The following is a 22,810-nucleotide window of genomic DNA, read 5'->3' as shown; positions in this document are numbered from 1 at the left end:
GCTGTTTTTCTAAAATTCTCTTGCTTTTTCTATGATCCAACAGATGTTGACAATTTGACCACATGCATGGTAAGTGTTTAAATGAAAAAGGCATTAAACTTTTACAGTAATAAGATATCTTGAGACTGAGAAACCATACTCACACAACTTTTATTACTTTTATATGACTACAATTGTTCTATGTTATCATTATTGTTAATCTCTTACCATGTCTAATTCATAAACAAACTTGAGGGGGAAACACTATAATTAGAGGTACTATCTGCAGCTTCAGGAATCCACTGGTTGTTTCAGAACATAACCTCCACAGATAAGGAAGACTATTGCATTTTTCTTTTTTTATATATATCTAAAAATGTTTAGGATTTGGACCCCTGGCAGTCCAGTGGGTAGGCCTCTGACCTTCAACTGCTGGGGGCCCAGGTTAAATCCCTGGTTGGGGAACTAAGCCTTCAGGTTAAGTGGCGCAGCCAAAAAATAGTTTAAGATTTAGTTTTTAAAAAATATATTACGAAAAGCAACAAAAAAGAAAGAAATGTGTTACTATACCCAAGGAGTTGGTTTTCTTATACTACTTTTTAGTCTAAATCAATCCTAAAAGCTTTTAAGTTTTTTCACATGTTGATTTTGAGGTTCTGCTATTTTTCTTAAGAGGTGTGTTAGAGGATCTAAGTCATTGGTTTAGAACTCTCTCTTCCTCTATTTTAGTAATCCCCTTTGCTTTTTTCTATGCATATCTTTTTCACCTAAATTTTGAATAGTCATTCTCCCTTACCACTGACAACAGCTTTATTTGTATCTTATAGATACTTCCATACATATTTTATGCACATATAAGCAAACATATTCTTTTCTTTCTTTACACAGATGATGGCATACTATATGTGTGATTCTATTCCTTGTATTTTCATTCAATAATACATCCTACAGACTTACCTAGAGCCATATCAGGAGCGTTTAAATTTTTTATAGCTGCATAGGATTTGTATAGATATAACATGCTTTTGAACTGTGGTGTTGGAAAAGACTCTTGAGAGTCCCTTGGACTGCAAGGAGATCCAACCAGTCCATTCTGAAGGAGATCAGCTCTGGGATTTCTTTGGAAGGAATGATGCTAAAGCTGAAACTCCAGTACTTTGGCCACCTCATTCGAAGATTTGACTCATTGGAAAAGACTCTGATGCTGGGAGGGATTGGGGGCAGGAGGAGAAGGGGACGACAGAGGATGAGATGGCTGGATGGCATCACTGACTCGATGGACGTGAGTGTGAGTGAACTCTGGGAGTTGGTGATGGACAGGGAGGCCTGGCGTGCTGCGATTCATGGGGTCGCAAAGAGTTGGACACGACTGAGCGACTGAACTGAACAATTTATATAACTAGTCTTCAAGCTGATGGACATTTAGGTTACTCCCAAGTTTTTGCTACTGCAAACAATACGTCAAGGATTAATCCTATATATTTATCTTTTACAGCTGTGCAAAAAATATCTGTAGGAAACATTCTCAAAATGGGTACTGCTAAGTCAACGGGTATGTGCATTTTTAATTCTGGTAAGTGATTACAAACACCCCTTTCTAGAGGCTGACCCTATATAACTCCATTAGCTGTATATAAGCCCCCATATCATCACAACCTTGCCCTTCACAGAATATTAACACCCTTTTAGTTACCTGTCAGTCTGATAAATGAAATATGTATTTTATTTGCATTTCCTCTTATGAGGAGAACTAAGCATCTATTAATTTTGATCTCCTTTTCTGTGAACTGCATGTTCAGAATCCTTTGTCAATTTCCTATTGGTTTATTGATCTTTTTCTTAGTTGGGCTTTAAAATCTAAACTGTTTTCTGTACGGTCTTAATGATGAGATGCTACACAATTCCTCAAATAAAATAATTTGAAAACAACTGAATGGAGAGACATAAGCAGACATCTGCACACCCAGATATTCACAGGAGTATTATTCACAACAGCCAAAAGGTGGAAATAACTCAAATGTCCATTGATGGAGGAATGGATAAAACAAATACAGTACATACACACACTGGATTACTCAGCCTTAAAATGAAGGAAATTCTACCACACGACACATGAATGAATCTCAGAAAAACAACACTAAGTGAAATAAGCCAGTCACAGAAGGAAAAATACCGTATGATTCCACTTAAGAGAGGTACCTAGGGTAGTCACCTTCAGACAGAAAGCAGAATCTCGGCTACTGTATGCTGTGGTAAGAGGGAAATGAGTTGTTCAATGGTGACAGTTTCAATTTGGCAAAATGAAAAGTGTTCTGAAGACAGATGGTACTGATAGCTGACCAATAATATAAATGTACTTAACACTGCTACGGAGAAGGCAATGGCACCCCACTCCAGTACTCTTGCCTGGAGAACCCCATGGACGGAGGAGCCTGGTGGGCTGCAGTCCCTGGGGTCACTAGGAGTCGGACACGACTGGGCGACTTCACTTTCCCTTTTCACTTTCATGCATTGGAGAAGGAAATGGCAACCCACTCCAGCGTTCTTGCCTGGAGAGTCCCAGGGATGGGGGAGCCTGGTGGGCTGCCGTCTATGGGGTCGCACAGAGTCGGACACGACTGAAGCGACTTAGCAGCAGCAGCAGCAACACTACTATACATTTAAAAAAGGTTAAGATGGTAAATTTTATAGTGTCTGTATTTTACTAGAATTTTAAAAATAATTTAAAATTTGACCCCCAAATTTTAGATTTTATAGAACTTTGATTCAGCTTTGACTGGGACACTGAATCCTAAAAGTACGGTAATTCTCTGTTTTTAAAATATGTTTTCCTGATACCCAAAACACAGTTCGATTATACTCAACATTTTGTCTGGAGAGACTCAAAAACAGTAGTTTCTTTTCCTGCAACATTCAGGGTCTCCTACTTCACTTGTTTCTTCCTCCTTGTCAATGAGATTTCAAACCAAAGGAATCTTTTCTCTCATTTTGTTTTTTCCAAGAACTTCAGTTCAGTTCAGGCGCTCAGTCGTGTCCAACTCTTTGCAACCCCATGAATCACAGCACGCCAGGCCTCCCTGTCCATCACCAACTCCCAGAATTCACTCAGACTCACGTCCATTGAGTCAGTGATGCCATCCAGCCATCTCATCCTCTGTCGTCCCCTTCTCCTGCCCCCAATCCCTCCCAGCATCAGAGTCTTTTCCAATGAGTCAACTCTTCGCATGAGATGGCCAAAGTACTGCAGTTTCAGCTTTAGCATCATTCCTTCCAAAGAACACCCGGGGCTGATCTCCTTCAGAATGGACTGGTTGGATCTCCTTTCAGTCCAAGGGACTTGCAAGAATCTTCTCCCACACCACAGTTCAAAAGCATCAATTCTTAGGCGCTCAGCCTTCTTCACAGTCCAACTCTCACATCCATACATGACTACAGGAAAAACCATAGCCTTGACTAGACGGACCTTTATTGGCAAAGTAATGTCTCTGCTTTTGAATATGCTATCTAGGTTGGACATAACTTTCCTTCCAAGGAGTAAGCGTCTTTTAATTTCACGGCTGCAGTCACTATCTGCAGTGATTCAAAAAAAAAAAAAAAAATGGTCTTGTCCCTAGGAAGGAAAGGATCTCTGCCAGAATTTAAGATCACTGAAATCGTCCATCACACCTCTATCTTATTTTTGTGCTACTTTTACAATCTGGAGAGCAACAACCTTACTCTCCCTCTTATCGTATGATCTATAGATCTCTTCTTTCTCTCTCTCCTTTTCTCATTTATGCTTAACACTCTAATGCCAATACTCTTGGCTGCAAACAAGTATATGTATCTTCCTGATACACACTATCAATCTCACAAATTTTATGTTGGATTGTTTTGAACAAAGATATATTTCCATTCAAATAATAAGCCTATCCCAGCAAGTTTTAGTGACATTCACAGTACTGCATATATCTTCCCAGAAAGGACCCTTGAGACCACAAGTTCAGTTACTGAGCCTTTGCCACAATGTCTCTTCCTAAATAAAGGGTATGCTATCTCAAAATAAATGTTACATTCATTACCACTTTGAAATTATAATATTTATTACACCTGCCACCAGAATGTTACTTACTATATTAGTAAAACACACACACAGTGAAGGGACTTCTCTGTCAGACCCGGGGTTACAATTCCGCACTTCCCCTGCAGGCGGCACCAGTTCAGTCCCTGGCTGGGGAACTGAGACCCTGCAGGCAGCACAGAGTGGCCAAGAACAAAACAGAAAACAAACACACATACTATTATACTACCATTTTTAAAGTATTTTGATAACTTTATTTCACAAAAATGGTTTCATATGAAATTCTAGCGTTTGGGTTTGTTTTTTTTTTCCCAGTTCTTTTTAAAAATTTTTTTGGCTGTGCTGGGTCTTCCCAGCTGTGTGCAGGCTTTCACGTGTACTGGGACCCCCAGTACAAAGCACCGACTCCACAGAAGCCTTGGCCAGACCTACCTGCAGGTCTCAGAAGGTCTCCTGGGGAGCAGGGGTTGGCAGTAACTCACCTTGGGGGCAAAAACTGATTGCAGATGCCCCAACGAATACTCACCAGTGTGAACTCTCCCAAAGATCACCATTTTGGCAGCAAGACCCAGGCTCCACTGCTGGGATACCTCAGGACAACCAACCAAAAAGTGGGACACAGTCCCACCCATCAGCAGAAGGTTGCCGAGTCATCCAAAGACAACAGTCACCTATAAACACTCCCACTGAGATGGCCCTGCCCACCAGAGGGACAAGACCCAGCTCCACCCACCTGTGGGCAAGAACCAGTCCCTCCTGCCAGGAAGAATGCACAAGCACAAAGATAAACTTCACCCACCAGGAGGCAGACATCAGAACCAAGAAAAATGACAATCCTGCAGCCTGAGTGACAGAGGCCACACAGAGAAAGTTAAGACAAAATGAGACATCATCAGAGAAATAAACTCTAGAGGAAGCAACAAGGTAAAACCCGCGAAGAACAACTAAGCAGAGTGGAGACAGGCACTCTACCCAAAAAAGAATTCAAAGTGATGACAGTAAAGATGGTCCAAGATCCCAGAAAAAGACGAGGGGCACAGACCAAGAGGATACAACAAACATTTAATAAAGAGCTAGAAGCTTTAAAGAACAAACTGAGATGAACAATACAATAACTGCAATCAAAAGGACACTAAAAGGAATAAACAGAGTAAATGAGACAGAAGAACAAGTGAGTGAGGTGGAAGGCAGAGACTGATGGAAATCACTGCTGTGGAACAGAATAAAGAATGAAAACAAATGAGGACAGTCTAGGAGACCTCTGCTGCTGCTGCTAAGTCGCTTCAGTTGTGTCCGACTCCGTGTGACCCCATAGGTGGCAGCCCACCAGGTTCCCCCGTCCCTGGGATTCTCCAGGCAAGAACACTGGAGTGGGTTGCCACTGCCTTCTCCAATGCATGAAAGTGAAAAATGAAAGTGAAGTCTCTCAGTCATGTCTGACTCTTCACAACCCCATGGACTGCAGCCTACCAGGCTCCTCCGTCCATGGGATTTTCCAGGCAAGAGTACTGGAGTGGGTTGCCATTGCCTTCTCCGAGGAGACCTCTGGGACAGCAATAAATGCACCAACATCTGCAGCACAGGAGTCCTAGAAGGAGGAGAGAGAGAGAAGGCCTGGGAAAATATCTGAAGAGATAATAGCGAAAACTTTCCTAACATGGAAAAAGAAACACTCAAGTCCAGGAAGTGCAGAGAGTCCCAAATAGGATTAACCCAAGGAAGAACACACTGAGACACATGTTAATCAAACTGACAAAAAGAAAATATTAAAAGCAACAATAACATACAAGGGAATCCCCATAGGGTAACAGCTGATTTTTCAGCAGAAACTCTGCAGGCCAGAAGGGACTGGCACAATATATTTAAAGTAACGAAAAGGAAAAACCCACACTCAAGAATACTTTTAACCAGCAAGGCTCTTGTTAAGGTTTGCCAGAGAAATAAAAAACTTCAGAGACAAGCAAAAAGAAAAAAAAAGCTAAGTGAATTCAGTACCACGAAACCAGTTTTACAACAAATGCTAAAGAACTTTTCCATATGGGAAAGAAAATGCTACAATTAGAAACAAAAAAATTATAAATGAGGAAGTTCACTGGTAAAGCCAAACATACAGTAAAGGGAGGAAAACATTCACACATGAATATGGTATCAAGATCAGCAATCATGAGAAGAGAAAACTTCAGATGCAGAATATTGGGAACACATTTGAAATTAAGTGACCAGCAACTTAAAACAATCTAGTATAGTAGACTGCTATATCAAAACCTCATGGTGGGAATTCTCTAGTGGTCCAGTGGTTACCACTCTGTTTTCACTGCAGTGGGTCCAGGTTTGATCCTTGGTCAGGCAACTAAGATCCCACAGCCAAATGGTGTGGCCAAAAAATAAAACAAAACAAAAAAACCTCACAGTAACCACAATCTGAAAACTTACAATAAACACACACAAAAAGAAAAAGGAATCCGAACACAACACTAAAGTCAGTCACCAAATCACAGGAGAACAAAAGAGCAAGGAAAGAAAACAGACCTACAAAAACAAATCCAAAACAATTTAACAAAATGGCAATAAGAAATACCTATTACTAATTATCTTAAACAAAAATGGATTAAATGCTCCAAGCAAAAGACACACTGGCTGAATGAATACAAAAACGAGACCCTTATATATGCTCTCTACAAAAGATACACTTCACATCTAGGGACACGTACAGACTGAAAGTGAGGAGATGGAAAAAGGCTTTCTATGCAAATGGAAACCAAAAGAAAGCTGGATAAGCAATACTCATATCAGAGAAAATAAACTTTAAAATAAAGACTGCTATGAGAGACAAAGAAAGACACTACATAATGATCAAGGCATTAGTCCAAGAACAAGATAAAACAATTGTAAATATATATGCATCCAACACGTGAGTACCTCAAGAATTATGACAAACGTTAAGAGACATAAATGGAGAAATTGACAGTAACACAATAACAGTGGGGGAATTTAATACCCCACTTACATCAACAGACAGACCATGCAGACAGAAAAATCAATAAGGAAACACCAGACTTAAACGACACATTAGGAGGAGAAGACACACAGGAGAAGGGGGCGACAGGATGAGGTGGTTGGGTGGCATCATCAACTCAATGGACATGAGTTGGAGCAAACTCCTGGAGACAGTGAAGGACAGGGAAACCTGGCTTGCGGCAGTCCACGGGGTTGCAAAGAGTCGGACACAACTGAGCGACTGGACAACAACATAGAGCATTCCATGCAAAAGCAGCAGAATACACATTCTTTTCAAGTGAACATGGAACATTGACCAGGACTGACCGCATACTGAGCCACAAAGCAAGCCTTGATAAATTTAAGAAAGCTGAAATCATATCACGCATCTTTTCTAACCACAACGCCATGAGATTAGAAATCAACTGCAAGGAAAAAAAAAAAACTGTAAAGCAACATGGAGGCTAAAGAATATGCTACCAAATGACCAATGGATCACTGAAGAAATCACAGAGGAAATAAAAAAATAACCAGAGACAAATGAAAACAAAAACATGATCCAAAGACTATGAGACACACTAAAAGCAGTTCTAGGAGGAAAGTTTTCTGAATGTTGAGCTTTAAGCCAACTTTCTCACTCTCCTCTTTCACTTTCATCAAGACTCTATTTAGTTCCTCTTCACTTTCTGCCATAAGAGTGGTGTCATCTGCATATCTGAGGTTATTGATATTTCTCCTGGCAATCTTGATTCCAGCTTGTGCTTCCTCCAGCCCAGCGTTTCTCTTGATGGACTCTGCATATAAGTTAAATAAGCAGGGTGACAATATACAGCCTTGACGTACTCCTTCCCCTATTTGGAACCAGTCTGTTGTTCCATGTCCAGTTCTAACTGTAAACGAAGATCATGGCATCTGGTCCCATCACTTCATGGGAAACAGATGGGGAAACAGTGGAAACAGTGTCAGACTTTATTTTTTTGGGCTCCAAACTCACTGTAGATGGTGATTTCAGCCATGAAATTAAAAGACGCTTACTCCCTGGAAGGAAAGTTATAACCAACCTAGATAGTACACTGAAAAGCAGAAACATTACTTTGCCAACAAAGGTCCATCTAGTCAAGGCTATGGTTTTTCCTGTGGTCATGTATGGATGTGAGAGTTGGACTGTGAAGAAAGCTGAGCGCCGAACAATTGATGCTTTTGAACTGTGGTGTTGGAGAAGACTCTTGAGAGTCCCTTGGACTGCAAGGAGATGCAACCAGTCCATTCTGAAGGAGATCAGCCCTGGGATTTCTTTGGAAGGAATGATGCTAAAGCTGAAACTCCAGTACTTTGGCCACCTCATGTGAAGAGTTGACTCGTTGGAAAAGACTCTGATGCTGGGAGGGATTGGGGGCAGGAGGAGAAGGGGACAACAGAGGATGAGATGGCTGGATGGCATCACTGACTCGATGGACGTGAGTCTGGATGAACTCCGGGAGTTGGTGATGGACAGGGAGGCCTGGCGTGCTGGGATTCATGGGGTCACAAAGAGTCAGACACGACTGAGCGACTGAACTGAACTGAGGAGGGAAGTTTATGGCCATACAATCTTACTTCAGGAAAAAAGAAAAATCCCAAATAAACAACCTACACGTACATCTAAAGCAACTAGATAAGGAAGAACAAATTCTAAAGTTAGTAGAAGGAAAGAAATCATAAATATCAGAGCAGAAATAAATGAAATACAGACAAGGAAAACAACAGAAAAGATCAATGACACTAAATGCTGGTTCTTCGAAAAGACAAACAGACCCGATAAACTTTAGCCAGACTCATCAGGAAAAAACGGGAGAGTTCAAGTCAATAAAATCAGAAATGAAAACTGAGGAGTTAGAACTACCACCACAGAAATAAAAAGGATCACGAGAGACTACTAAACCAAACATATATATATATATATATATATGCCAATAAAATGAACAACACAGAAGAAATGGACAAATTCTTGGAAAGGTATAATCTTCTGAGACTGAACCAGGAAGAAACAGAAAATATAAACAGACCTATCACAAGGACTGAAATTGAAATAATGATTAAAAGACTTTCAATAAACAGGGGCTTCCCTGGTAAGATAAGACTATCCCTTATCCCTGGATAACTCTGCACTCGATGCAGGGGCCCAGGTTCAATCCCTGGTCAGTGAACTAGATCCATGTGCCACAACCAAGAGCTGGTGCAGCCTAAATAAATAAAAATTTTAAAAAGAAAAAAAAAAACTCTTTACAAACAAAAGTCCAGGACAAGATGGCTTCACAGAAGAATTTTATCACACATTTAGAAAAGAGTTAATACCTCCTGCAGTACAGGAGGGGCTAGCGGCAGTTGGGCAGCGCAGGAGTGGCGAGCAGCAGAGAGGAGATATCCCATGTCCAAGGTCAGGAGCGGTGGCCGTGGGGACATACCCCAAGTCCAAGGCAAACAGAAGAGGCTTCACTTTCCTGGAGCAGCCGTGAAGAGAAACACGACGTCCAAGGTAACAGAAACCCAAGTAAGATGGTAGGCGCTGAGGGAGGGCATAAGACGGCAGACAGACTGAAACCACAATCACAGACTATTAGCCAATCTGATCACATGGACCACAGCCTTGTGTAACTCAATGAAACTAAGCCATGCCGTGTGGGGCCACCCAAGACGGACGGGTCATGGTGGAGAGGTCTGACAGAATGTGGTCCACTGGAGAAGGGAATGGCAAACCACTTCAGTATTCTTGCCATGAGAACCCAAGAACAGTAATGAAAAGGCAAAAAGATAGGACACTGAAAGATGAACTCCCCAGGATGGCAGGTGCCCAATATGATACTGGAGATCAGTGGAGAAATAACTTAAGAAAGAATGAAGGGATGGAGCCAAAGCAAAAAACAACACCTGGTTGTGGATGTGACTGGTGATAGAAGCGAAGTTCAATGCTGTAGAGAGCAATATTGCATAGGAACCTGGAATGTCAGGTCCATGAATCAAGGCAAATTGGAAGTGGTCAAACAGGAGAGTGAACGTCAACATTGTAGGAATCAGCGAACTAAAATGGGCTGGAATGGGTGAATTTAAGTCAGATGACCATTATGTCTACTACTGTGGGCAAGAATCCCTTAGAAGAAATGGAGTAGCCATCATGGTCAACAAAAGAATCTGAAATGCAGTACTTGGATGCAATCTCAAAAACGACAGAATGATCTCTGTTCGTTTCCAAGGCAAACCATTCAATATCATGGTAATCCAAGCCTATGCCCCACCAATAAAGCTGAAGAAGCTGAAGTTGGACAGTTCTATGAAGACCTACAAGACCTTTGAACTAACACCCAAAAAAGATGTCCTTTTCATTATAGGGGACTGGAATGCAAAAGTAAAAAAAGAAGTCAGGAAACACCTGGAGTAACAGGCAAATTTGGCCTTGGAGTACAGAATGAAGCAGGGCAAAGACTAATAGAGTTTTGCCAAGAGAACACACTGGTCATAGTAAACACCCTCTTCCAACAACATAAAAGAAGACCTTACACATGGACATCACCAGATGGCCAACACTGAAATCATATTGATTATATTCTTTGCAGCCAAAGATGGAGAAGCTCTATACACTCATTAAAAACAAGACGGGACCTAACTGTGGCTCAGATCATGAACTCTTTATTGCCAAATTCAGACCTAAATTGAGGAAAGTGGGGGAAACCACCAAACCATTCAGGTATGACCTAAATCAAATCCCTTATGATTATACAGTGGAAGTGAGAAATAGATTTAATGGATTAGATCTGATAGACAGAGTGCCTGATGAACTATGGAATGAGGTTTGTGATATTGTACAGGAGACAGGGATCAAGACCATCCACAGGAAAAAGAAATGCAAAAAAGCAAAATGGCTGTCTGGGGAGGCCTTACAAATAGCTGTGAAAAGAAGAGAAGCGAAAAGCAAAGGAGAAAAATAAAGATACAAGCATCTGAATGCAGAGTTCCAAGAACAGCAAGGAGAGATAAGAAAGCCTTCCTCAGTGATCAATGCAAACAAATAGAGGAAAACAACAGAATGGGAAAGACTAGAGATCTCTTCAAGAAAATTAGAGATACCAAGGGACCATTTCATGCAAAGATGGGCTCAATAAAGGACAGAAATGGTATGGACCTGACAGAAGGAGAAGATATTAAGAAGAGGTGGCAAGAATACACAGAAGAACTGTACAAAAAAGATCTTCATGACCCAGATAATCACGATGGTGTGATCACTCACCTAGAGCCACACATCCTGGAGTGTGAAGTCCAGTGGGCCTTAGGAAGCATCACTACAAACAAAGCTAGTGGAGGTGATGGAATTCCAGTTGAGCTATTTCAAACCCTGAAAGATGATGCTGTGAAAGTGCTGCACTCAACATGCAAGTGGCCACAGGACTGGAAAAGGTCAGTTTTCATTCCAATCCCAAAGAAAGGCAATGTCAAAGAATGCTCAAACTACCGCACAATTGCACTCATCTCACACGCTAGTAAAGTAATGCTCAAAATTCTCCAAGCCAGGCTTCAGCAATATGTGAACCGTGAACTTCCTGGTGTTCAAGCTGGTTTTAGAAAAGGCAGAGGAACCAGAGATCAAATTGCCAACATTCGCTGCATCATGGGAAAAGCAAGAGAGTTCCAGAAAAACATCTATTTCTGCTTTATTGACTATGCCAAAGCCTTTGACTGTGTGGATCACAATAAACTATGGAAAATTCTGAGAGAGATGGGAATACCAGACCACCAGACCTGACTCTTGAAAAACCTGTATGCAGGTCAGGAAGCAACAGTTAGAACTGGACATGGAACAGACTGGTTACAAATAGGAAAATAAGTATATCAAGGCTGTATACTGTCACCCTGCTTATTTAACTTCTATGCAGAGTACATCATGAGAAACACTGTGCTGGAAGAAGCACAAGCTGGAATCAAGATTGCCGGGAGAAATATCAATAACCTCAGATATGCAGATGACACCACCCTTATGGCAGAAAGTGAAGAGGAACTAAAAAGCCTCTTGATGAAAGTGAAAGAGGGGAGTGAAAAGGTTGGCTTAAAGCTCAACATTCAGAAAACTACAATCAAGGCATCCGGTCCATCACTTCATGGCAAATAGATAGGGAAACAGTGGAAACAGTGACAGACTTTATTTTTCTGGGCTCCAAAATCACTGCAGATGGTGACTGCAGCCATGAAATTAAAAGATGCTTACTCCTTGGAAGGGAGGTTATGACCAACCTAGGCAGCAAAAAGCAAAGATTTTACTTTTTTTTTATTAAAAAGCAAAGATCTTACTTTGCCAACAAAGGTTCGTGTAGTCAAGGATATGGTTTTTCCAATAGTCATGTATGGATGTGAGAGTTGGACTATAGGGAAAGCTGAGTGTTGAAGAATTGATGCTTTTGAACTGTGGTGTTGGAGAAGACTCTTGAGAGTCCCTTGGACTGCAAGGAGATCCAACCAGTCCATCCTAAAGGAGATCAGTCCTGGGTGATCATTGGAAGGTCTGATGTTGAAGCTGAAACTGCAATATTTTGGCCATCTGATGTGAAGAGCTGACTCATTGGAAAAGACCCTGTTGCTGGGAAAGATTGGGGGCAGGAGAAGGGAACGATAGAGGATGAGATGGTTGGATGGCATCACTGACTCAATGGACATGAGTTTGGGTGGGCTCCGGGAGTTGGTGTTGGCCAGGGAGGCCTGGCGTGCTGCAGCTCACTGGGTCGCGAAGAGTCAGACACAACTGAGCGACTGGACTGAACTGAATACCAATCCTTTTGAAACTCTTACAAAAGCTTGCAGAGGAAGGAATACCCCCAAATTCATTATATTAGGTCGCCACCACTGATGCAAAAACCAGACAAAGATACCACACAAAAAAAGAAAATTAGAAGCCTGTATCACTGATGAACATAGATGCAAAAATCCTCAACAAAATACCAGCAAACTGAACCCAACAATGCATTAAATAGATCATACACTAGATTATTAAGTGAGATTTATTCCTGGGATGAAGCATTTTTCAATATCTGCAAAACAATCAGGGTGATACACCACATTAACAAATTGAAGAACAAAAACCATATGATAATCTCAACAGAGAAAATGCTTGTAATAAAATTTAACTTATTCATTCATGATAAAAACTCTTCAGAAAGTGGACATAGAGGGAACTTATCTCCACGTAATAAAAGTCATATATGACAAGCCCATGACTAACATCATTCTCAATGGTGAAAAGCAGAAAGCCTTTCCTCTAAGATCAGGAACAAGACAAGGATATCCACTCTTTCCGCTTTTACTCAACATACTTTTGAAGTCCTAGCCACAGCAATCAGAGAAGAAAAAGTAAATAAATAAAAGGAGCCCAAATTGGAAAAGAAGTAAAACTGTAACTGTAGATGACATCAGTTTAGTTCAGTTGCTCAGTCGTGTCCAATTCTTACCATACATATGAAATCATAAAGATGCTACCAGAAAACTCCTGAGCTAATTAATGCACTTGGTAAAGTTGCAGGATACGAAATTTATTCACAGAAGGGCTTCTCTGGCAGTCCAGTGGTCGCGACTCCATGCTTCCACTGCCAGGGGCATGGGCTTAATCCCTGGTTGAGGAAGCTACGATCACATCTGCTGTGCAGCACATCCAAAAAACACAAACGAACATACAAAGAAATCTAAATTAATACACAAAAGTCTGTTGCATTCTATACACTAGTGAAAGAGAAATTAAGGAAATAATCCCATTTATCACGACATCAAAAGAATAAAATACTTAGGAATAAAACTAGTAAAGGAGGCAAAAAACCTGTACTCTAAAAACTATATGATGATGATGAAAGGAACTGAAGGTGGTGGGGCTGGGGGCGGTAGGAGAAAAAGAAAACATTGAAGATGACACAGAAAAATATACCATGTTCTTGGATTGAAGAATCAATTCAGTTAAAATGACTATACTACCCAAGGCAATCTTCACACTCAATGCAATCGCCATCAAATTACCAATGGCATCTTTCACAGAACTAGAACAAAAATTTTTGAAATCTGTATGGAAACACAAAAGACCAGTAATAGCTAAAATGATTCTGAGAAAGAAAAACAAAGGTGGAAGAATCAGGCTCCCTGATTTTAGAAAATGCTATAGCAATTAAAAGAGTTCGGATGGCACTGGCATAAAAACAGCAATAGAGAACCACAGACCCGGACAGAAAGTCCAGTAACAGAGGTCTCCCTGATGGCTCAGTGGTGAAGAACCCACCTGCCAATGCAGCGTTTGATCCTCGGTCCAGGAAAACCCACATGCTGCAGTGCAACTCAGTCCATGCAACACAGCGACTGAGCCAGCACACCCCAACAACAGAGACCACACAGTGAGAAGCCTGTGCACCCCAACTGGAGAGAAGCCCATTCAGCAACAAAGATTCAGCAGAGCCAAAATAAAAAAACAGCTTTTGCAGAGCAAAAGAAATCATAAACAAAACGAAAAGACAACCCACAAAATGGGAGAAAATATTTGCAAATGAGACAACTGACAAGGGATTAATCTCCAAAATACATAAACAGTTCATGTAGCTTTATGTATTAAAAAAAAGAGTCCAATCAAAAAATTGGCAGATCTAAATAGACATTTCTCCAAAGACACACATATGGCCAAAAAGCACATGAAAAGAGGCTCAACGTCTCTAATTATTAGAGAAATGCAAATCAACTCACAGCTATCAGCATGGCCATCAAAGAGTCTATAAACAGGGACTTCCCAGGTGGTCCCGTGGTTAAGAATGGGCCTGTCAATGCAGGTGACATGGGTTTGATCCCTGGTCTGGGAAGATTCCACATGCCGCAGAGCACCTAAGTCCATGTGGCACAACTACTAAGCCCATGTGCTGCCCATGTGGGCATGAAGCCCACACCCCCTAGAGGCCATGCTCTGCAACAAGAAAAGCCACCACAATGAGGTCCATGCACGGCAACCGGAGAAAGCCCACAGGCAGCAACAAAGACTCAGCACAGCCAAAAATAAATACATAAATATGTATTTTTAAAGTCTACAAACAGTAAATGCTAGAGAGTGTGGAGAAAAGGGAACCTCCCGACACTGTTGTTGGGAATGTAAATTGGTACAATTATAGAGAACAGTATGGAGTTTCCTTTAAAAAACTAAAAATAAGCCTATCGTATGATCAAGCAATGCCACTCCTGGAATGTATCTGGCTGTCCTCAGTCGCATCTCACTCTTTGCGACCGTATGGACTGTAGCCCACCAGGCTCCTCTGTCCATGAGATTTCCCAAGCAAGAATACTGGAATGGGTTGTCATTTCCTCCTCCAGGGGTCTTTCCTGATCCCGGGACTGAACCTGTGTCTCCTGCGTCTCCTGCACTGGCAGGCAGATTTTTCACCACTGAGCCTCCTGGGAAGCCCATGTATATGGAAAAAACTATCATTTGAAAAGATATATGCATACAGTGTTCATAGCAGCACTATTTCAGTTCAGTTGCTCAGTTGTGTCCAACTCTTTGTGACCCCGTGGACTGCAGCATTCCGGCTTCCCTGTTCATCACCAACTCTCAGAGCTTGCTATAAGTCATGGCCATTAAGCCGGTGATGCCATCCAACCACTATAGTTAAAAGACACGGAAGCAACCTAAATGACCACTGACAGAGGAATGGATAAATGAGATGTGGTACATACAGGCAACGGAGTATTCTTCAGCCATAAAAAGGATGAATTTTGCAGCAACATGGATGAACCTATGTATCATCAAACTAAGTGAACTAAGTCAGACAGAAATAGTATATCCTATATCCTGTGTGGAATCTAAAAATAAAATGATACAAATGAACTTATTTACAAAACAAAAACAGAACTCCAGACTCTGAAAATAAACTTATGGTTACCAGAGGGGAAAGGAAGAGGGAGAGAGAAAGAAGAATCTGAAAAAGGACAGATGTATAACTGAATCAGGTGCTATACGCCTGAAACTAATACAACACTGTAAATCAACTAAACTCTTATATACAATAAAAATTTAATTAAAAAAAAGAATAATGGTAGTTGACATGGGGAAGTCTAATTCCAGTGAGCCTCTTCCACCCGTAGGTACTGATTCAGTTACCACATCTCCTACCTTGTTTAGCCACCAAGGGATCCAAAATGATGTTTGATGCCCAACAGAAACAGTGAGAACACTGGCATTGTGTGAATTAATTTTAGAAAAAAGCTTTTCAATACATATTGTTATCTTTCTAAACGTATTTGCTGTATCTTTCCTGCTATTTGTTCCAAATTGTATTAAAATAATTTAGCATGAGGTCTGAAGTATCATTCACACACTGATACTTATAAAGTAGAAAACAACATCAATAGCAAACATGCTGCACTGAGATTCAGGCGCTCCAGGTAGTAATCCTGGTTCAGGCACTTACAAGCTATGAATTCTGACACTCATTAACCTTTCTGTCACCAAGATTATAAGTAGAAGACAGTCTCTTGTAAGGAACTTAAGAGTTTAATTAGGAGAGATAACTAACAGTAAACAATTAAGACCTAGAATTAGTAATGTAAGGGTCAAATTCAGTAACTGTGAAGAAACAGGAGGGTTAAGAGTGAGACAGACTCCATGTGGAAACCATTCTGATTAAGCTGATGGAAATCTGCAGCAGAAATTGAGAACAAGCTTTCCAGGTTGTGAAACCTGATAGGTTTCACTGATTGGAGATTCAGGATGGGAAACTACAGAAAGTGGGAATACAACACCTTTGAATAGTATGGGCAAAAAGGACCACCTAAAATGTAACAACTTCTGAGTTTTAACAGCCCAATTTTAAAGAAACCCACCTGTGGTCCTTTTTAAAAAGAAATTTAATTGTTGTAAAATAAACATACCATAAAATTTATTACTTTAACCATTTTTAAGTGCACAGTTCAGTACATTATATACATTCACCCACTGCTGTGCAATCACCAAAATTTTTTTGTCTTGCAAAATTGAAAATCTATATCCATTAAACAACTCCCATAACCTCCTCTCCCCAGGTCCCACCTTCCATTTCTATTAACTTGCCTACTCTAAATATGTCAGGAAAGTCAAAGCATACAGTTATCTTTTGGTGACCAGCTTACTTCACTTAGCATAATGTCCTGCTGTCCTCTATGCACATCATACCTGATGTCAAAGACCATGTCAAAGTTCTGCTACATCCTCACAGTATTCCTTGGCCGTCACACACTGAATTGTCTCACATCATTTTAAGTAGTGCCTCCAAAAGCTTTAGGTTTCTGAAGAGGCTGCAGACACGTTTTCTCTTTCAAACACCAATGACTTAAATCCACACCAAACCTACAATTTTTATGACACAGCTATACAACTATATGAAACAGAACTAATAAAATGAATGAACCAGGTTGTGCCTTTTCTCCACATACTTTCAAATACTACCAAATCTTCCCATATAACTCTCCCACAAATTCATTCCATCTGCTCCTAATAACCAGCAAACTGTTAAAATTCCCTTTCTGGTAGTCTCTACCTGCTTTCTGGGCAATATTCATTTCATAATAATATCTACCATATTTTCTAGTGGACTCTTTTGCACATTTCAGAGCAAAAACGTAAGGGAGGAAAAGTATTGTATATTTAAAAACAAAACTTTGAGTGCTAAGTATACAGTAAATATTTTATTAATGTATATGACAAATTTACTTTGTAATAAACCAAAAAGGAAAAAATAAAGACCACCAGAAAATAGTAACAACTACTAGTTTTATTGAATATTTACATCTTACAAAAATAAATACTGAGCTGATCCAGGAAGCCTGTTAAAAAACCAGTAACTTACAGGTAAAAACAATACAGTTTTGCAAAGCTTTCCGATCAGTTTCAATTATGCACAGTAAAATTAACTACATTAATTTTAAACCACAATAAAATTAAAATTAACCACTGTAAGAACAGAAATAAAGTATATAGAATAATGTATCTTCAAACAAGTAGAAGGAAAAAGAGAAGATAAAACCTCAATTCAAAAAAAGGCAAGGAAAGAGAAAGAAAAAGGGCAGAGAGTACAAATTATAAAATGGCAAAAAAAGGTTTTTCAACAATTATAAAGAGCCCACTAAAAGCCAGGTATTGTTTTAAGCACTAGGGATACAGCTATAAACAAAATACAGAAAAATACCAGCTCTCATACATAAGCTTCTATGGTTGTGGGGTAAACATTGCTGAGCCAGAGAAATGAACCAATCCCACAGCGGGTCATATGGTGATATGCAGGAGGAGGATGGGTACAATAGAAATGTAAGGGAAGGCTATGCCAGGGAAGTCCTCACTGAAAAGGTAAAGTTAAAAAAAATATATGAAGGAGGTAAGGGATTAAGCCCTGTGGACATTCAGACAAAGGAATTCCAAGTGTGAATATCCTGAGGTTAGGATGTGCCTGAGGCACCCGAATAAAGGGGGAGAGGAGCTGGAGATTACATCAGAGATATAGCAAGGGCGGGATCAGAAAGCACCTTGAGGGTCGTTCTAAAGAATCTGGCTTTCAATCTGAGTGAAATGGGAAGTCCATGGAGACTTTTGTGAGAGGGAGATAATCTGATTTTTTTTTTTTTAAGAAGAATCACTAGATGTGATGGAAAGGCTGAAATAAGAAAAAGCAGATTGGTTAGGTGTCTACTGCAGGAATCCAGGTGAAAGATAGCTGCAATTTCGATAAGGGGAGGTGGTAAGAAGGGCTTGGGCCTCTGGATAGATTCTGAAGGCTGAGTTCTTGGATTTGCTGCTGATAGGTTAAATGTGTGTGAGAAAGAGATGAGTCAAGGATGACTCAAAAGGTTGTGGCTTGAACAAATACCTCAGAAATGACTTTGAATATAAGTACAGTAAGGCTGCCAGTCAAAAGGCACAGACTGTCCACTTAGATTAAAAAAAAATACCCAGCAATATGCTATTTTATTATAAAAGTATACACAAAGGTTAAAACTAAAAAAGATGAAAAAAGCTGAGACAAATAACAAACAACAGTCCTCATGGCTATATTAACGCGAGACAAGAGAAGTCTGTACTCTTAATCTGTCTACTCTTTCTGTAACAGTTTGGCATTTGTGAGTCCTGTTTTCACAACGGGACTGTAGTTTCTTTAGGGACAGGGATACCACACCCTCATCTGGATCCATCCACAACCTAGAACAGTCCTCTTGTCAGCAGTGAACAGTAGGTAATACTTGTAAATACGTTCTCCACCCACTTAACATTAGTTCTCCTACATCATAAATGTTAAAGCATTTAAAAGGTCAGAGTTGGTTCTCTAACCTGACACCAAGTCGTGGGTCGCCTGTACCATTTTCACCTATTTCCAAGTGACAAGTCAACAGGCTTTTCCGTGAAGTGCAATGCAGTGTGCCCCGCTCGCCCGCAGCCAGGCCGGAGACCCCGCCCGCCCCCGCAAATGCAAGGGGATTCGGTCAAAGACTTAAGTGCAGATGGATTCGGTCAAAGCCTCAAGAAGCAGACCACGCCCGGCAATCTTGGAAGTTTCTAAGAAAGGGGAAAAAGACCGAGAGCCCTGCACGGTTGCACGGGTCACGAGCCAGCTAGCATTGCGTGCTTCCTCCGCTACCCAGACTCACCCCAAGCTCACCTGCCTGCAGCCAGCCAGGGTGATCTGAGCGACAGCCCCTGGCACGCGCTTTGCCCCGAGGCAGCTTCCGGCTCTGGTCGGAAGTGCTCCTTTAGGAAGACAGGAAGTCCCGCCCCCGGGGACGGGAGCTGCGGCAGCTGAATCTCAGTGCTGAAAATCAGCTCAAGAGTCTGGGTAGCCGGAGGTGTGGTCAGCCCGCCCAAAGCCAGCCAAACACTCGGCCCCTGGGCTGACCCCGCGATGCCCCCTAAACTTGGGATAACGGAAAGAAGGATCGCGCTCTTTCCAGTTTACTAGTTATCACGGAAGCGAGTTACAAGTCCCGTATGAGATTCAGTTCCATGTTCGTGGGGAATTTACCACATAGGAAGTCTGAGGTGGTCATAGAAAAGAAACTAGTGTTGATGCCTCAAACGCTAGGGGAAAAAAATTTAACGGGCTGAATCGTAAGGCAGAATGAAAGTAAACGCAGTAATAGAAAAAGGAAATTCCATAGACATGTTAATTTCTAACAGTTTTCTCATATCTCAAGAGTTGTGAAGATCAAATGCTGCTGCTGCTGCTAAGTCTCTTCAGTCGTGTCCGACTCTGTGCGACCCCATGGACGGGAGCCCACCAGGCTCCTCCAGCCATGGGATTTTCCAGGCAAGAGTACTGGAGTGTGGTGCCATTGCCTGCTCCGGAAGATCAAATGAGATGACGGATAAATAAAAGTTTCCCCGTCGCGGAGTCTGGTACATGATTAAAGCGTATCATGTCCATAGTATAGTTATTGCTTTTAAAAGGCCTTTATTCCAACCAAAGAGAAACTGAATAACACTTCAGGGGGCTAGCCTTCAAGCTGAATGTCAAAATTAAACAGAATTTCAACACATAGAGATGCCCCTTATGAAGCTGTAAAAACTGCTTTTGTTGATTAATGAAAGGACATAGGCTAAGAAACCATGTTCCAAAAACAAACTTCCAGAAGCTTTGTTGTGTGAAATCATATCAGTAATCATGGAATATCGTATATCTGCCTGGCAGAGCTGAGTCCTGGGGATCATTCTGACACTTTGCCAACCCAGGCATACTGCTTCAAATAAGGTATTTTCAAATGTAACATTCCATATTTAACTTTATATTAATAGTTTTCGAGAACACATGACCCTGGAGTCAACTTCATAGCTCAAGCCTGAGCTTAATTCTTATCTACACTCCACCAAATTCTATGCTATGTCCGCTTTTTCCTGTCCCCCCACCCCCTTTTTTTTTGAGTTAAACTCCTCCAATTCGTCTGGTGTGTGGTTTTCCTTATTTCAGCAACTTAATAAATTTTGTTAGACTACAGGTTTGACACAGATGGCTTTATCAGATAGGCTTTATCACTGTTTATTTTGATTAAGCCTCCTGCACTCATGGAGGTTGGAGGATACCTGCTGCTGCTGCTGCTAAGTCGCTTCAGTCGTGTCCAACTCCGTGCGACCCCATAGACGGCAGCCCACCAGGCTCTGCCGTCCCTGGGATTCTCCAGGCAAGAATACTGGAGTGGGTTGCCATTTCCTTCTCCAATGCATGAAGGTGAAAAGTGAAACTGAAGTCGCTCAGTCCTGTCCGACTCTGAGCGACCCCATGGACTGCAGCCTACAGGGCTCCTCCGTCAATGGGATTTTCCAGGCAAGAGTACTGGAGTAGGGTGCCATCGCCTTCTCCATGGAGGATACCATTGATCCCAATTTAGACAAAAACTGAAGCAGAATAAAGATAAGTTATTTACTGACATTCATCTGTGTCCTGAGAAGAGCTGTGCCCTTTTTTTAAGTTATCTTTTGGTAGAGAATGACCACAGTTTTTGAAAATTATTGGCATCCACCAAATTCAAACCAGCCCCATGGATACAGAAACATGCATATTCCCTTTCTTTGTAAAATATTTCCTGTCTCCACTGAGTTGTGACAACAGTTCCCTGGTTTTGCCTAGAATGAAAGAATGACACTTCTCTGCCTTCAGTCCCTTTCTCTAGACAGTGATCCTGTACACTTCTCCCTCAACCATGTCGTCTTTTTGAAATGTTTTCTCTGCTAAATTTTCCCCTGAAAGAGATCTCTACATTCTGTCTCTCATTCCTCACCCTCCTCTCACTTTAATCCTTTTTAGCCTGCACTTCTGGCTTCTCTTTTCCCTCCAGTTCTTCCACAGTTATCTTTCAAATATCAACACTAACTTCAGGTCATCAAGGTGATTTTTTAGTCCTCATATCCCTTGATTTCTCAATAGAACAGGTTGATAGGGTTACTTACCCACCTTTGCTGTAAAAATCATATTTAAAGCACTGTATCAAAAGAACACAAACTTATAAATGCAATTCATTTTGAGTATCATCATTCATGCATCAAGTCAGTAAGTGCCAGTTCTGCACCAAACACTATTTTTAGACACTAGAGGTCTAGCAGAGAAAAAGAGATGCAATGTTCCAGTCCTGGAAAAAAATGTATGTCTTAATGGTATGAGGCAGATGACACATAAATTAAAAAAATAAGATAATTTCAGATTGTGTGAGGTGCAATTAAAAAAAAATAGATGGTTCAGTGATAATGTTAGCAACTGAAAGTAGGAAAGTAAGGGGAGGATAACTTTCAAGGTGACATTTGAACTGACAACTGCAAGATAAGAAGGATCGAACAAGGTAAAAAAAAGAAAAAATAAACTGGAAGAAGATCCTTCTAGTTCTACAGGATAACAGAAGGGGGAGGCAGGGTTGAGGGAGGGTTAAGAGGGTCATTCATGGGGAATTTCCCTGTGGTCAATGGTTAGGACTCGGTGCTTTCACTGCCGGGGCCTGGGTTACATCTCGTGATGGAGAACTAAGATCTTGCAAGCTGCAGGGCCCAAAAAAAAAAAAAAAAGGGAGTCAGTTATGAGCTGTTGTAGTCATTTCATCTAGGGCACAAAAGGAAATGGTGGCTTAAGCCAGAAAAGTTGAAGCAGACTGGAAGACTCTCGAGTCGCAGCTACTGAGAAGTCATATAATATGAGAAGACAGAACTATTCACTAGATTTCACAAAATAAATGTCAGTGTCATTATCAAGAGCAATTTTGGTAGAGTAGTGGCGTCAGAAGCCAGACTTTAGTGGA

The 22,810-nt window shown here is 41.0% G+C and overlaps 1 protein-coding gene across 3 annotated transcripts in view; it reads right to left on the bottom strand.

Moving 5' to 3' along the window:
• TBCE (tubulin folding cofactor E) overlaps positions 1-19,774 on the bottom strand; it is an 88,993-nt gene extending 69,219 nt beyond the window's left edge. Inside the window, exon 1 of one of the 3 annotated variants that reach the window (XM_005226206.5) lies at positions 19,685-19,774. The gene's annotated coding sequence lies outside the window, so the exon portion shown is untranslated. 3 annotated transcript variants of the gene reach the window in all.
• Positions 19,775-22,810: the final 3,036 nt, after the last annotated feature.

This window comes from Bos taurus, chromosome 28 (genome assembly GCF_002263795.3).
Source record: "Bos taurus isolate L1 Dominette 01449 registration number 42190680 breed Hereford chromosome 28, ARS-UCD2.0, whole genome shotgun sequence".
NCBI classification, from domain to species: domain Eukaryota; kingdom Metazoa; phylum Chordata; class Mammalia; order Artiodactyla; family Bovidae; genus Bos; species Bos taurus.
The sequence above is the reverse complement of the archived record's forward strand: the minus strand, read 5'-3'. Positions and strand labels throughout refer to the sequence as shown.